The sequence below is a fragment of the Stegodyphus dumicola genome, chromosome X2 (assembly GCF_044657685.1).
Source record: "Stegodyphus dumicola isolate Sdum_Otavi_A_Nest chromosome X2, ASM4465768v1".
Classification (NCBI taxonomy): Eukaryota; Metazoa; Arthropoda; class Arachnida; order Araneae; family Eresidae; genus Stegodyphus; species Stegodyphus dumicola.
Window position 1 is genome coordinate 8,068,834 of NC_140781.1, and position 15,530 is coordinate 8,084,363.

Genomic DNA, 15,530 nt, shown 5'->3' on the forward strand with positions numbered 1-15,530 from the left:
ACTGATATATTATCTGCAAAACATTTTCTCAATTTTTGGAATGGCAGCCTATATACATTGTGATAGAAGATCTTCGTTTATGTCTCATGAATTAAAATCAATCTCAGTTTCACTTTGTATAGCAACAAGTCACATAACTGTATATAATGCTCAAGGAAATGGCCAAGTAGAGAGGTATAATGGAAAAATCCTTCAGCTGGCACTAAAATCAAAGAAAATGGCTACTAAACATTAAAAAGAATTTCAACAGCCTGTTTCACATTTTATCTGGTAGCTCTTATGCACAGTAACTAACGGCACACCATATAAACCTATGTTCATCCATGCTAGATCCTACAATGAATGCTACATGGTTAACACATCTTGGAACCAGTTTATGCTTATGTTAAACTTTCAGATGGTCATGAAATCAATGTTTCAATACATTTGGCACCCAGAGAAGATACTTTTGTACATGTCCATGATACAAGGTTAGATGAAAACCAGCAACTTTCGAGTTTTTTTTTTTTTTTTTTTTTGTCCAACAGAATGAAGATTTAGTCACGAAAACTCCTCTAACCCATATCAAAAACTGTAAGAAAATCAACAGAAGAGGATTCCCAAGCCTGTGAATTACCATGCCCTAGCACACCTGAGGCTTTTGAAAAGACTGCAAATGACTACTTGTATAAAAATGAATCCTTGTGACCTAAAAGGCAGAGATGTCTGCATTCTGATTTGGCAGACTATATACTGATTAATGATCTTTGGGAGATGCAAAGTTGGCATTATTATTTATTATTACTGGCAGCACTAAAATTATGTTACATGGAATGGCAACAGTTATTTTGTTTAAATATGCAGTTTTAGTTCATTAAAGCTTTATTTGAGCTTCTTTTGTACATTTACAACTATTAACATCAACTACACATTAATTTGTATTTAGGAATAAATTTACGGTTTTATATACAAATGTACATTATACTTCAGTTAAAGAATTTGAAGAACAGAAACATGATACACTTGGCATGACATATTTTATACTAAAAAAGACAATTTAAAATGTTTCAATATTATCAAAAATATACTTATTAATTAAATACTTAATGTTCTACATATTTCAATGCATAAAAATGATGTTATTGAGAGCTGTTTTGCCTTCTCTGAAAGTTCACTTTAATTCCATAACTGGCTTTTGTGCTTATCTTCATTTATAAAGGACATTTCTTAAAAGAGTAAAATGAACGGAATATCTTAATATCTAGACAAAAAACATTCCCATTTGAAATGATAATTAAGAAGAAATTTTGGTTTATATTTATCCCAGTGGAATTTTAACATCCATGTTCCAGTGTTTTTCCATTAGTAGATCACTTTCTGAATTTTGCACGGTAAACCAGTCTTAATTTGACTCAATTTACACATTTCAAATAATTCATTTAGAATCCAAGTTTTTTCCTCCCCCTTTAATGAATTATATAATCACTTTATTCTTTCTTGCCAGATAAAATTTCCTATTGCTTAAAGAAAATGGCTTCATAATAAAGTATAAAAATTTACATATAATCTTATTGAACAAAATTTGTAATACCGGGGATGGTGCCTGTGGTTAAGCCAAAATCACACTCGATACATCAACAGTTTAAAAAATGGAGGAAAGAGGTCCCTATATCAAAAATGAACAGCAAAGTACTATTAACAATTTATCTTTACTTTTAAACAGTTTCATTTTAATAATAATTTCATTTGGTCACATAAATTAAATCAGCACTCGGAACAAACATTTTTGCTTATACTGCTTCAGAATTTTGATAGCAGTTAGTGGAAAGCAGATGATTGATGGCTATGGAGAGAAATTTATTTTTAATGGGTGATTTAACAATGATGATACTTCCAAATTTTATATATAATTACATACTGTTATGGATTAAAAACAATTCCTAAATAGTATATTTATAAATTATAAATAAATAGTGTATTCCTAAATAGTATATAACATCATCTGCTATCACTGCTGTTATCCGATGCAATTTCATCTCCTTCTTGAATTTCCTGTAGAAATTTTGCTTTACATTGATGGTTTGTGACAGTAATTTTTTTCAGCATTTTGCAATAAACAAATTTTGTAGACTTAAACCCATATTAATCCACAACCTACTTAGCTTGGAGTTAACAGAATTAAAAATGACATCTTGTTGTTTAATAAATGTGTAGTAATATTCGACTCACAATAATGCAATAAGCTTACAACACTAAAATAGAAAAAAAATATGGTGCCATCTATAGTGATTAAATTTTTATGGCATTATTACGAGCAAGGGAGTTTGGTTTTCTCCTTGTCATGGATTGTCAATCCTTATTCAACAATATATTTCACAAGAAGTTAAAAAATTTTGTAACTTTTTTCTTATTACTTTACGTACTGTCATGTATTTCTCCGCAGTCTACAAAACAGCTCCCTGCCAGTAAGGCAGACAGTGATTTCAGTAAAAGTGTTCACATCCAAATTTGAGTTTGGCTTTTAGCCGGTTTGTCTGATATAGTTTTCAAGGTGTTGAGGTAACATCCGAGTTAAAAACATTTAAACCTATGGTTGTCTCTTTAAACTATGTATGTTTGATTAACTTCAGTAAATATTTCTGCATATAAAGTCATGTTTACAAATAATAACAAAAAAATGTTAAAATTAGATTTATCTTGGATATATTTTTGTCATCCTGTTATTGAGAGCTGTTTGGACTTCAGCGATTCCGAATTATAGATCATAAATTTAAATCTGGCAAAATGACATGCAGAAATTATACAATTAAAAACATGAAACCGTAATTCATGAAATAAAGAGCAATTATGATCTAAAGGGTATCCAAATTTACAAAAAAAAAAAAAAAAAAAAAAAAAAAAAAAAAAAAAAAAACTTATTTTTTATTTGTTTACTTTGTTAAACATTTGTTTCATTGTATTAAGTTGCTTCGTTTTTTGAGCTAATACTTTCTCTTTAATTCTATAAACAGATATAATTTCTTGTTCAGTTATAAAGTTTCACTGTTCAAGTCCTGTAATTGCTGTGTTGAGAATACCGACTAACTTGTCAATCGAAATTCTTTCGTTTTCAATAACCTCTCTGTCACTTTCTTCACTATCGGAAGCGCACATTAAATGCACATGCATAAACGCATTACACACATGTGTAAAGCATACCAAAAAAAAAAAAGTTTGTGGCTTTGAGGTCCGGATTATAGATCATTCTGGATAAAGGACGTCTGGATTACGGACTTTGTACTGTAAAAAGTGATTGCAATTCACAGGAAGGTAGGAATTTTTGAGAAGATTGCTAATAATTATGTTCAAAGGCATATTAAAAGTGACCTCGTTTTAATGTTGAAGGAACTTGGTGAAGAAGGCAATTCCAATTTAAAAGTTGTAGAACTGAAAGATAAACTTTCAAGTTCTCAAGAGTTCTTGAAGGACAAAGATTTTGTCATTGAATATCTTAATACCAAGGTTGAAGAACGGAAAAAAAGTGGAGGAAATTTCAAAATTGCATTTGTCATTATTCGAAAGCAGTAACGAAACTAGTAACAATGTACAATTCATCAAATAAAATTTTGAAAGCTGTACAACATTATATCGATTCCTGTACCTAAAAAGAATTAAACACAGGACTTACTTTTTGATCTAACAGAAAAGGCTTTCAAAAGCTTAAGAATGTACCAAATAAACTTAAATCTGAAATTTTACTTAAATTGATAGGTGCAGATCAAATATTCTAATGTATATTAAAGTTGAAGATTTGAAAGATTATGAAAAAATTAAATCTTTTATTACTAGTGAATGTAAACCATCACCAACTATATGTTTGGAAAATTTTCACAAAGCTAAAAGGTTGAATGGGGAAACTCATTTGCAGGCTGCTTCTCTTTTAAGGTCATGTTGAATAACATTATTGTAAAAGTAGAAATGCAAATTATTTTGAGCCTTTAGTTAACATTTCAGATAAACTTTTCCAAACAATGGATAATGATTTGCAATCCCATATTGCAGTTCAACACGATTAAAGTTGGCTACATCCCCAAAAAACTGGTGAAGGAATGCGATATTTATTTCACCATAAAAAGTAGATGGTTCAATGAGATAAGAGGTGAAAAACGAGCCACTTATTGTAATTCATTCAACAAACATTCTAAATATATTCCATCAGCACTGGGAAAAGATTAAGCTGTAAATGAACAAAGATATTCACTTAAACTGGGAAAATGTTATATTTGTAATAGTAGTTTACATTTGGCTAAAGATTGTCGAAATAGTAACATAAATTTGACAGGTTAAATAAGGAAAATTATAATATACATATCACACCAACAGCTAATACTCCAGGTACACCAAAAGAGCAACTGCCATTAATGAAAATTCTAAGCATCTACAGAAACGGAAGTGTTGTGATGAAAATCTCTTGCAGAAGATTACTGTTCACATTGCAGGGAAGCAATAATAGATTTGGGTAAAAAAATACCAATTTGGAACATAGTATTAATGGCTAATTTAAAAACAGAAAGTAAGGGTAAGTTCTGCATTTGGTGACAATATCAAGGCAACATCAGTAACTCTTTCCATTTATTACAAGAAAACAAACAGCTGTCTGTATTCAGGAGTAGAATCACTTTTCACACTGAAAGATAAATGTTTAATTACATCAGAAGTGTGTGGGGTCACATATTAACAGATACTATATGTCAATCATCAACCTCCAGGACATGAAACTGGAAATGTTAAAACGAGGTTGAACAGCTGACACTACTAAACTGTCAATGGTGAATCTTTTTTACAGTTTACTTGCAAAGTGGGATGAAGAGAGACCAAACAGAACAGAGGATTATTCCATATCAAATGAATTTAAGGTCTAGCAGAGAAAATATTGAAAGTTTATGACCTCTTTTAAGGATGCAGAATTTAAAAAAATAATAATTTCTTTTCAAGGGATGAATGATTACTTCATTAAGAAAATATATGCGGTGAAACTGTAAAAAAGTTTTGTAGGAAAATGATCAAACTAGTCTTACAATTACCACATAATTGCATACTCTGAAATTATTTAGGGATGTGGAAAACCAAGGAAAGAATAAAAATTTCATTTTACTGGCTGAGAGTATCCAAACATGTAGAAAAACTACTATAAAACATGTGAAAAATGCCAATTAAAGTGTCCTAAATGGAGTCGGACAAAATTCCTATCACCCCTTTTGTTTGTGCACTATATACATTTCATACATTAAATACAGATATTACTTGTGAAATTTCATTGTTTTCAGGAAGGAAACATAAGTATTGTCTATTTTTAATAGATAAATCATTCAAAATGGCTAGAAGACATACTTTTAAAAAATCTTTCTGCTAAAGGTACATCTGATGCTCTTATAGAAATTTTTATGAAAACAGGTATTCTAGAAATTTGTAGCAATCTAAGTACTAATTGCATTACACAGCTGACTCAAAAATTTGAAAAAAAGTTAGGATTTCATCCTCTTTTTTTGACCTCATGTTACCCTGCAGCACTACAGGTGTATCTGTACTTAAGTCCATGTACGGTTGTGAAGCTAGAGGTCCCTTAGCAGTGTTAAAATCATCATGATCCGATAAAATACAATTACCTCTTAATTAAGCAATTCAGCAGTTGATTATCTAAAAGAATTTCAACAAAAATAAATTTGGAGAAAGCAGCTGATCTTGCTTCTTTACCTGCTGCAGAAAAACAAAGTTCACGCATATTATTTTAACCATTGTAAAAGTATGGAAGAATTTTAAAATGGTGATCAGAAAATTTCGCATTCAAACACAGTCTGTAAGAGTAAGTTTTTACACTTCAGAGAAATTCATCAGAATAAAAATAAAGTGAGCCGTGCAGCAACCAAAAGTGAAATTGGCCTGGATATTAGTGATTTAAAGCACAGTAAACAAAAGGTTTTACATGAGCTCTTACTCAAGCATATTACATTGCTTGTTCTCTGGTGGGCAAAAAATTTACTTGTTACCTGGAAAAGCCATATATTTATTACAAGATCCCTGAAGCTTTGAAACTCGAGGCAGACAAACTGATTTGAGCCAAGTTCAGCTGAAATAGTCGCATACCCATTTGAATGCACAGCCAAGAAAGATAGAGGTATGTAGTTATGTACTGACATCAGATTGTTGAATATACTGACCAAGCTATTTGATTTTCCAATGGAGAGTAGGACTGATCTACCAGGTAACCAAGAAAGTTCGTGTGGTTTTTGAGAACAGTTACTTTTGGTGCATTAGTGCAGTCAAATTTAAATGTCTACACTCCTTTCAAATACTATTCAGCAGAAAGTTGTTCAGTGCATCACATGTTTCGCTAGATCTGAATTGGCTAAATTTTCGTGCAGAACTGTACAACTTTATAAATCAAGTTTCCGAAGAAAATTTAGAAAATATTTCTGATTTAAATATCTTACTAACTCAATAGTGGATATCTGTAAGAAAAATAAGAAAATAAACAAATTTAAACAGAACAACGCTCTGGATAAGCACCTGCATGGTGGTCCGAAAAACTGGCTGTTTTTAAGACCAACTCGACTGCATCAGATTTCAGAGATGTTACAATCGTATAGAGAAAAATTTGTTACAGATTCAATATAAGAAGAAATTAGCTGAATATAAACGAGAAATCAACATTAATAAAAACTGTGCTTGGGAACAATTATGTGACACTTTGAATATTCATCAGCCTTTTGGCATTCCCTACTATATTGCTGTTAATAACTAGAAACCAGCTTTACAAATTTCCTCTTTGAAATATCAAGATGGGTCTTATACTACAAATATAGACGAGACAGTCAATTACCTCCTACAATATCACTTTCCTTGTGAAACTACTTATGGTGATCTAGCATGTCATTATCAATATAGACCAGATTGCCTCTTAGATCTCTGGAGCAATCAGATTGCCTCTCAGATTGCTCCAGAGACCGTAAATGATTATGATTTTACTCTGGATGAAGTGGAATTTACTCTTAAAATATTAAATAAAGGAAAAGCTCAGGGTAAAGATGGCCTGACAATGGATATTATTTTAGAAATCTTTGAATGCAATAAAAAGTTCTTTGTAGCTATTCTGAATGAATGTCTTCAGAGGGGGATTTTTCTGAATGTTGGAAAGAGGCTGATTTGGTTTTGTTCAACAAAGAAAGAAAGGATAGAGAAGATTCTTCCTCTTTTCGCCCCATTTGCTTACTGCCTTCCTGGGACAAGGTACTGGATAAACTCATGACACAACGGTTACAGTATTATTTATTATAAAATAACCTTTTAAATAAAAATCAGTTTGGTTTTATGCCAGGTAAAAGTACTACCCAGGCTATAGATAATCTAATTTCTCACATCCTTCAAAATAGAAGGAATGGTAAACATACTGCAATTTTATCCTTAGATGTAAAGAGCACTTTCAACAATGTTTTGTGGCCAATTTTATTAAAGGAATTAAAAAATATGAAATGTCCAAGAAATATCTTCTTATTAATATGTGATTTTCTGAATGAAAGAAAAGCTTGCTTTTATGATGGTAATAAGTGGCATCACAGAAATTACCAAAGGGGTTGTCCCCAAGGCTCAATATCTGGTCCACTTTTGTGGAATATTATTGCTAATATAGCTTTAAACATAACCTTACCACAAAATGTTAGTATACAAGCTTATGCTGACGATTTTGTTTTATTGGCCATGGGAAGTGGTCGCAATACTATTGATAAAGCTGTAAGTTTCACCACTCAAGAATTGGAGAAGTGGTCTTTCCATGTTAAACTCAAATAATTTGATCCAAAGAAGAGCTTTCTTTTGGGTATTGCCAAAACTAATACTAGATCAATACATCCTAGAAAGACCAATCAGGAGATTAAGTAAGGTGATGTACGGTAGCACATGCGCAGATATGCAGGTAGACGTAATGGGGGAATGTGTGAGTAGTATAAAGCATGTTGTTGGTGTAAGATCAGTATTTCTGGCAAAGAGATTGCACGCCGTATAGCAGTTAAAATCACACCGAGTTGCTGCCTCAGTGAGAAATGGCGAATAATCAATCTGTTAGACAACATCTGGATGCTTTTACCCGAGGTCGAATCATTGGGAAGTCGGAGGAAGGCCGCAGTGTGACAAGTGTGGCTGCAGAGTTCGGAATTGCTCACAGCATCGTTTCACGACTTTGGAGACAATTTCAAACTACAGGAACAGCTATCCGGGGGTTTAGTAGTGGTCGTCCACGAGGAACCACACCCGCAGATAACCGGTATATTGACTTACAGGCCAGAAGAAACAGGCGGCAGACAGCGGGAGAAATCGCTAGACACACGACACAGGCGACTGGACGACCGATATCAGGTTTTACCATGGCCAGAAGACTGCACGTTGGTGGTCTGTTTGCACGACGCCCTGTACGGTGTGTACCTCTAACGCCTGCCCATTGGAGAAGGCGTTCTCTGTGGTGCCAGGAATACCGGAATTGGAGAGACAATGAATGGGGACGAGTACTCTTTACAGATAAGAGCAGATTCAGTCTCAGTAGCGATTCTCATTGCATACTCATCTGGAGAGAGCGGGGAAGCCGCAATCATTCCTCGAAATCATTGAAAGGGACAGGTATGGAGGTGGCGGTGTTCTCGTTTGGGAAGGCATCATGCTTGGTAGTCGTACAGACCTTCACATCTTCGACGCAGGTTCAGTCAACGGGACCCGTTATTGTAACGAGATTCTTCTTCCATATGTGCGTCTTTTTAGAGGCGCTATGGGTTCGCAGTTCCTTTTCATGGACGACAATGCACCATGTCATCGCACAGTAGCTGCCGAACAGCTCTTAGAGAGTGAGGATATTGAACGTATGGATTGGCCGGCACGATCTCCGGTTTTCAATCCCATCGAGCATGTATGGGATTTTCTAGGCAGACGCTTGGCAGCTCGTACCTTACCACCAGTAACGATTCCAGAGCTTCGATTGGCGCTGCAAGACGAATGGGCAGCAATGCCTCAACAACTCATTGACACCCTCATTCTCAGCATGGGCAGACGCTGTAAAACCTGCCTAGCCAGTCAGGGGAGATCATATCCCCTATTAAAGACCGGATGTTTCTTGCTGGACACCCATCACAGGGATGTTTCGGCCTTCAGTCGCATTGCGCTCCATGCTACTTTTTCAATAAAGCTTCTTTTTATCCCTCTGATTTCTCTTTTAGAAAGTGTTGCTTACATTACTCATGTCCTTACGTATTGGGGATCTTACGGTATTAAATGTGTTGATTTGGAAAGCTTTTGTACAAAGTTATATTGAAAAAACTGTCTCGTCCTTAATTTTTGCACACCAGTGTAGAGTTTCAAAGAATATCAAATATTTGGGCATTACGATCGATGAAAAACTCACTTTTATACCTCACATAGATCAAGTAAAGATCGAATGCACCCATATTCTTAATAGATTTAGTAAAATGAATCTCCAAGGTAAAGTTCTTAAGAGTTTATATAAAAGAGCTAGGGAGAGAAAGATCTTGTATGCATGTGGCACATGGTGGACTTGAACGGTCCAAATTGTAGCAAAATTTTGCAAATTCAAAGAATCGCTTTACTGAGGATTACTAAGTGTTTTAGAACCGTTTCCACAGTAGTTCTTCAGATTTTGGCTGCATGTCCTCTGATCGATATTTTAGCGGAAAAAGAATATGCTATCTTTAAATTAAAAGCTGGTAATAAAATTGTCGATTGTTTCAGTGAGATCTCAGCTAAAGTAATGTCGATATTGAACACCTGTTGTTTAGATGCCCTTCTATGAAAAATATTGTTTTAAGATTTTTGTTTAGATGCCCTTCTATGAAAAATATTGTTCTAAGATTTATTCCAGATATTGCTAAATTTAATACTCTAAAGGATCTATGTAAAAATACAGTGACTAAATTGAAATTGTCAAATTTCATAAAATATGTATCTGTAAATGAAATGAATTTATATATTGATTGTTTTTAAAATTTCCCTGTCGGTTTAAAGGAAAACTAGAATGTTTATGATATTCTGTTATTTTATTTCTTTGTATATGTAAGTAACATATTTTTATGCATGCAAGTAACATGTGTTATATTTTACAAAGTATATAATAATGAACTTCTGTTGGTTAGCTGGTAAATCTCACCAGCTCCTAGACTTTAAGTTCATATTTTAGTTGTTTATTATATTTTAAGTTATTTCAGGTAGTAAGCTGGTAGTTCTACTGCTTAATGGGCCGCCTTGTTTCAGATCTTAATGTTTCTTTAATTAAATAGCTCGACTAAGCCCTGTTAAGCCTCTAATGGCGGTACAGGAAGTTCAACCAGTCATCCATATACACTTGACAAAGTCGAGCTGGAGGAAGGAATCAAGCAGAATCCTCATCAAGCCTGGCAGGAGCTTACACACAGGTTTGAGATATCTGATGAAACCATTCGATCACATCTTCATACTCTTAGGGTGATGCGGTAGCTAAGCAAGTGGGTTGTTCGTGTCCTGTCCAAGGAGAATAAGCTTCAACAGTTCAACATCTGCTTGCCTTTGCTGTCGTCCCCATAATAAAGCCTTGTTCCTGGACCAAATCTTGACTTGTAATGAATAACTGATCGTGCATGATAAATAGAAGAGGCAATATCACTGGTTGATTCTGGTTCGGTCTTACTGGCTACTAAACCAGACATTCAATACAAAAAGCTAATGCTGTGCATTTGGTAGACCAGCACTAGCATATTCCACTATGAATATTTAAAAAGAGGAAAACCATAACAGCTAATGTCTGCAAAGAGTTGCAGTGGTCAACAGAAGAGTTCTCGTCCACAATAATAAGTGTTCATATGGAAAAAGTGACCAAACAGGTGATTTAAACACTGGGTTGGGAAGTTCTGCCTCAGCCAACCTATTCCCTGGACAGAGTCCCATCTTACTATTACTTTTTTTTTTTTTTTTTTTTTTTGCCATGGGCCTTTGGAAACACAAGTTCTGAAAATGCGCGAATGTCACAAAAGCTGTATCACAATTTCTGGTTCCCAGAAAAAAGGATTTCTTTCAAAAAGGGCAGTTATAAGTTTGTGTCTCGTTAGGAATGTGTAACTGAAGCCAATGCTGTTATTTCAAAGAATGAAATAGGCATTTAAGACTTTCATGATCCATTTTTGATGACTGATGAAAACTGCATGAACGTTTTTGGTTACCTGATAATCAATCAAATTGACAAGCAAATATCATCATTTCACTAGACGTTTTAAAAGGTTAACTGAGAGATATCTTTGGAAGAAAAAATCATAATTTAATATCAATCAAGACACATTGTTCCCAATACTGTTGGAAGATGCCTTTTGGATTGAAAAATGCAACTGCTCCTTTCCAAAGAGTGATGAATAATGCATTAAAAGAACATAGTGAGTTTTGAAAAGCCTACAATGATGATATAGCTATGTATTCATCAGACTGGAATTCACATCTCAAATAATTAGATTGTGTGCTAACTACGTTGAGAGATCTTAAATGTTGTATCTTCGCCAAACCTGTCAAGTGCAACATATATATTTATTACTTTTACTAAGCATCCAGCCAACATAAAAATATTAACAATCTGTGAAATGTCTTAAAAATTTTTTTAAGAGTTAACTTGAGAGAGAAAGCAAACCAATATCTTAAGTATGTTAGAAAATATCTGATCCGAAAATGACTGTATATCACTGGAATGTGTCTACACAAGGTGTTTGTGGGGGGACATAATTTTTATTTCTGACAACTACTATATGTTGGATTGCCAGAAATAGCATCCATTGCTGTTTCTGGCAATCTAAGATTTGTCTCCATCAAATACTTCCCACTATTTTTAGGATGTTAGAGGACCTATTTTTGATGGCTTGGACCCAAACACAGCATTATATACACTTCAATTATATGCATCAAGATACAACAATAAAAAGGTCTTGGCAGCAAATATTAAAGGGATAACCATAAAACTCATGTAACGTCCATGATTCTACTGCTAAAAACGTTTAAACTTTCAGAATTTTTTATTATTATTTTTTTTTTATTTTGACATACTTGATACATCTTTACACTGCAGAATTGTTTATTTCTGCAAAATAAAATAATTTTTTCAAAGTTTGAACACTTGTGATAACATTATTATTCAGTTTGTTGGTTAGTTGGGTTGTGTTTTATGGCACAAAACCAGAAAACAAGTTACACTACACTAAACACAAGTAATTATTTAACCAATTACCCCCCTCAAAAATGCAAATCAGTTAAAGTGTAGTTCACAGTTAAAGCTTCAGAAACTTTAGTAAAACCAGGTATAGATTCTCACACAATACACAAATAGACAAAGCTAACACATACAAATGGTAAATACAATGTAAATAAAAATACATAAAATTTTGTAAATAAAAGGGACTAAAACACTGGATCTTATGGAAATCTTAAAAATGCATTAAGTAAAAAATGAAGAAAATAGGTAGAATAACACCAATGACTTAAAATACATTAAATCAAATCATAAAACCCGATCTCTCTCAAAAAGGGAACTATACTCAAATTGGAATTTTCCCCAATTAATGTTATAAAATATTTTCTCCCACCTACTTAGCATGCCTTTATGGTGTAGTAGTCACCCACGTTTGATGCACATTCGAGAGATCCACGGTTTGAGATCTGGCGAGGGCATTGCACATTTTTCATGTCTCCTGCTTCCAAATAACCTATGTCTCTACAATGTTAATAAAGTTAAACTCAAGGAGTTAAAATATCTCTGGTGAGCACAGCTAAAACTAGGGCACTTTATCAAAATATGTGTTGCAAAGATAATACTACATTACAACTTGTACAAAGAGGAGCAATCTCAGCTTTTAGCAAATACTGGTGTGTGACCCTTACTTGAGTTGAAAGAACATCTTCCTTCATATTCTTGGCCAAACCCCAGCTCTCTATTGTAGGTTTTATTCTTTATAATTTATTAAATTATGAAGCATAAAACCTCAATGGCAGAAGATTTGGGACAATGAGACTCCTAAATCTTCTGCCATTTATTTAGGCTTCTCTTCTTGGCTGTCTTTTTTTTTTTTTTAAACTGAAACAGGTTGGCTTGACATTTCGATAGCATTCTTTGCCATTATATCTGCTAGTTCATTCCCTTTTATGCCAATACGTCCCAGAATCCAGCAATAAAGAATTTTAAAACCTCAACTTTTCAAATTTGTCTTTTGATTCAAAATTTCAACAAATAAAGCATTGTCTTTATCAGAAGAAACTCTCAGACATTCTAATGCATTGGAAGAATCAGAGTAAATGATGAATTCTCGAGAACGCTGTTTAGATATAAAACTTATTGCATAATAAATAGCTGTTAATTCTGAAGTGAATACACAGCAAACCTGGTGAAGCTGAAAACTGACAACACAATTCTGAATTACAAAGACCGAAGCAACATACTGTCCAGCCTTTGAACCATTGGTATATGTTGAAGAATATCTGTTCTACTTACTTCTATGTCCAGCAGAGTTATCTGTAAATGACCCCACTTGCATTACTTTTGTCAAACTGACCGAAAACATCAAGACGATACACTGATGCATCATACACAACAAAGGAAATTAAAAATAATTTATTATTTGAACACTGATCCCAGATATGCAATATTCCTCAACAGAGAACGAATCCTCAACGTAAAAAAAAAGGCACACATAGATGACATGCTTTGGAATAGTAGGTCATATGAATAATTGAGCATTAGAAATCAGACAGGATGGTTGTGTCAGTGAGTGGATTCATAAATTATTGCTCCATAATCAATTTGAGAATGGACATGAGATCTGTAAATGCAAAACAGGAAAGACAAATCTGTTTTTCACATGATTTCCTCAAGTTAGAAATATCATAGAAAAATTTAACTTCTTGTTGAATATTATACCTAAGAACTTTGACTATGCAATGGGAATTAATGTACCTTCCAAACAGAATTCAGGGTGTGGATGTTGATTTCATTGGCGCAAAAATCAACACTATTGTCCTCTGGTTTGAAAATGTGAATCCATTACATTCTGTCCACTTACTAATTTTATTCAGAGCCTTTTGCAGTTATCTCTCAATAAAGAGCATGTCTGCACCTTAACAACTCATTTGTAAGTTATCAACATCATACATACAGAGGTCACTCTAAAATTTTTCATATATGTGCAGATAATAAGTGGCAGAAAAATATTAATGATTAGATATGAAAACATGAACAATTTTTTGTTAACAGACGATTTTTTATTGGCCAATTGCAAGCAGTTTAGTGCAGAATAAATTTTACGCAGAAGGAAAAATGGAGTTGGCATTTATGAGTGGTGCAGCCTGCTTTGTAGGAAAGCTTTCTTAATATCGGCAGTAACATCAACTGCATTTTGTCCAAATTGCGTCAAAAGTTTTGAAAGAAGGCAGGCATTCAAAGAATTCCCTTTTCCATGCTTTAAAGATGCATTGAATACAGGTCAGACTTGAATACTTGATGACATAGACAGTGACCAGTTTTACTATTATTTCGAGCTATTTCGATTATATCTCCTTGTCCCAGCTTTTAATAATACTATCCAAAATATTCCATCTTTTGAAGTGTTCATGTATTAATGAAAAGTCTCTTTTTTGCTTTATCTTTATTATCTCCTAGAATCTAATGACTATCCTTTAAAGGTAAACAGACTTCCGCCCTATTGTCCTTGATTAATTTGACTTTTCTCAAAAGAATTTGATGGTTTCAGTACTTAAATTCTCTTTGGTCTTCACTTCTGCCCAATCTTTTATTCCAGTTCTATCTAAATTGCACAGTTCTGTGAGATCTAAATAGCAAAGTATGATGGTTGGTAATCAAGGTAGTGTGATTTTGTACCGGATCTTGTAAGGTACAACCCAGTTTTGTTTCAAAAGTAATGAGCTTTTTTAATGATTGCATAATCGGCTCTTAATTAACAATCCGATTTTTGGAATATCTCTACCAGAATCATTGAATTTGATTTTATGTTTTCGAAATGAGGAACATATATGTTTGAATTTCACTCTAGGAATATATTCACAAATTTTGTCTTTATCTAAAACTGATTATTCATACTTCAATCCAACTTCCATATTTTGTAACTCAATATCCAAAAATATCATGGACCTGAAATTCAATTTCTACTCCTCCACAGAGATTGTGGCTCAAAGTCTCTTGATCTAATGGAACTAAATCTAGCCTCTTTATAGGAGCATTGTGACCCACTGTCACACTCATACAAGACACATATCATTATATTTTTTGTAGCAGAGATGTTTCCTTTTTTTTTTTTTTGGCTAGACGAAATTCAAAAAATTTCACTCATTTCGTTAACTAATTTAGGTTGTTTTTTTTTAGAATGTCTAGTTCTCCGCAAATCATCATTACATGATTTGTTACAAAAACATTTCACAGAACTTTTACACTTTTGGGGACCATGATCAATTTTTAAGCAGTTGACACAAGCCTTTTCTTCCTTAGTAAAGTTTTCTTATCT

General features: G+C 33.5%; 1 protein-coding gene across 7 annotated transcripts in view; it reads right to left on the reverse strand.

The window, feature by feature from the left end:
• The window catches only part of Scm (Polycomb protein Scm), a 156,622-nt gene that overhangs the window by 106,418 nt on the left and 34,674 nt on the right, over positions 1-15,530 (reverse strand). The gene's annotated exons all lie outside the window — the stretch shown is intronic.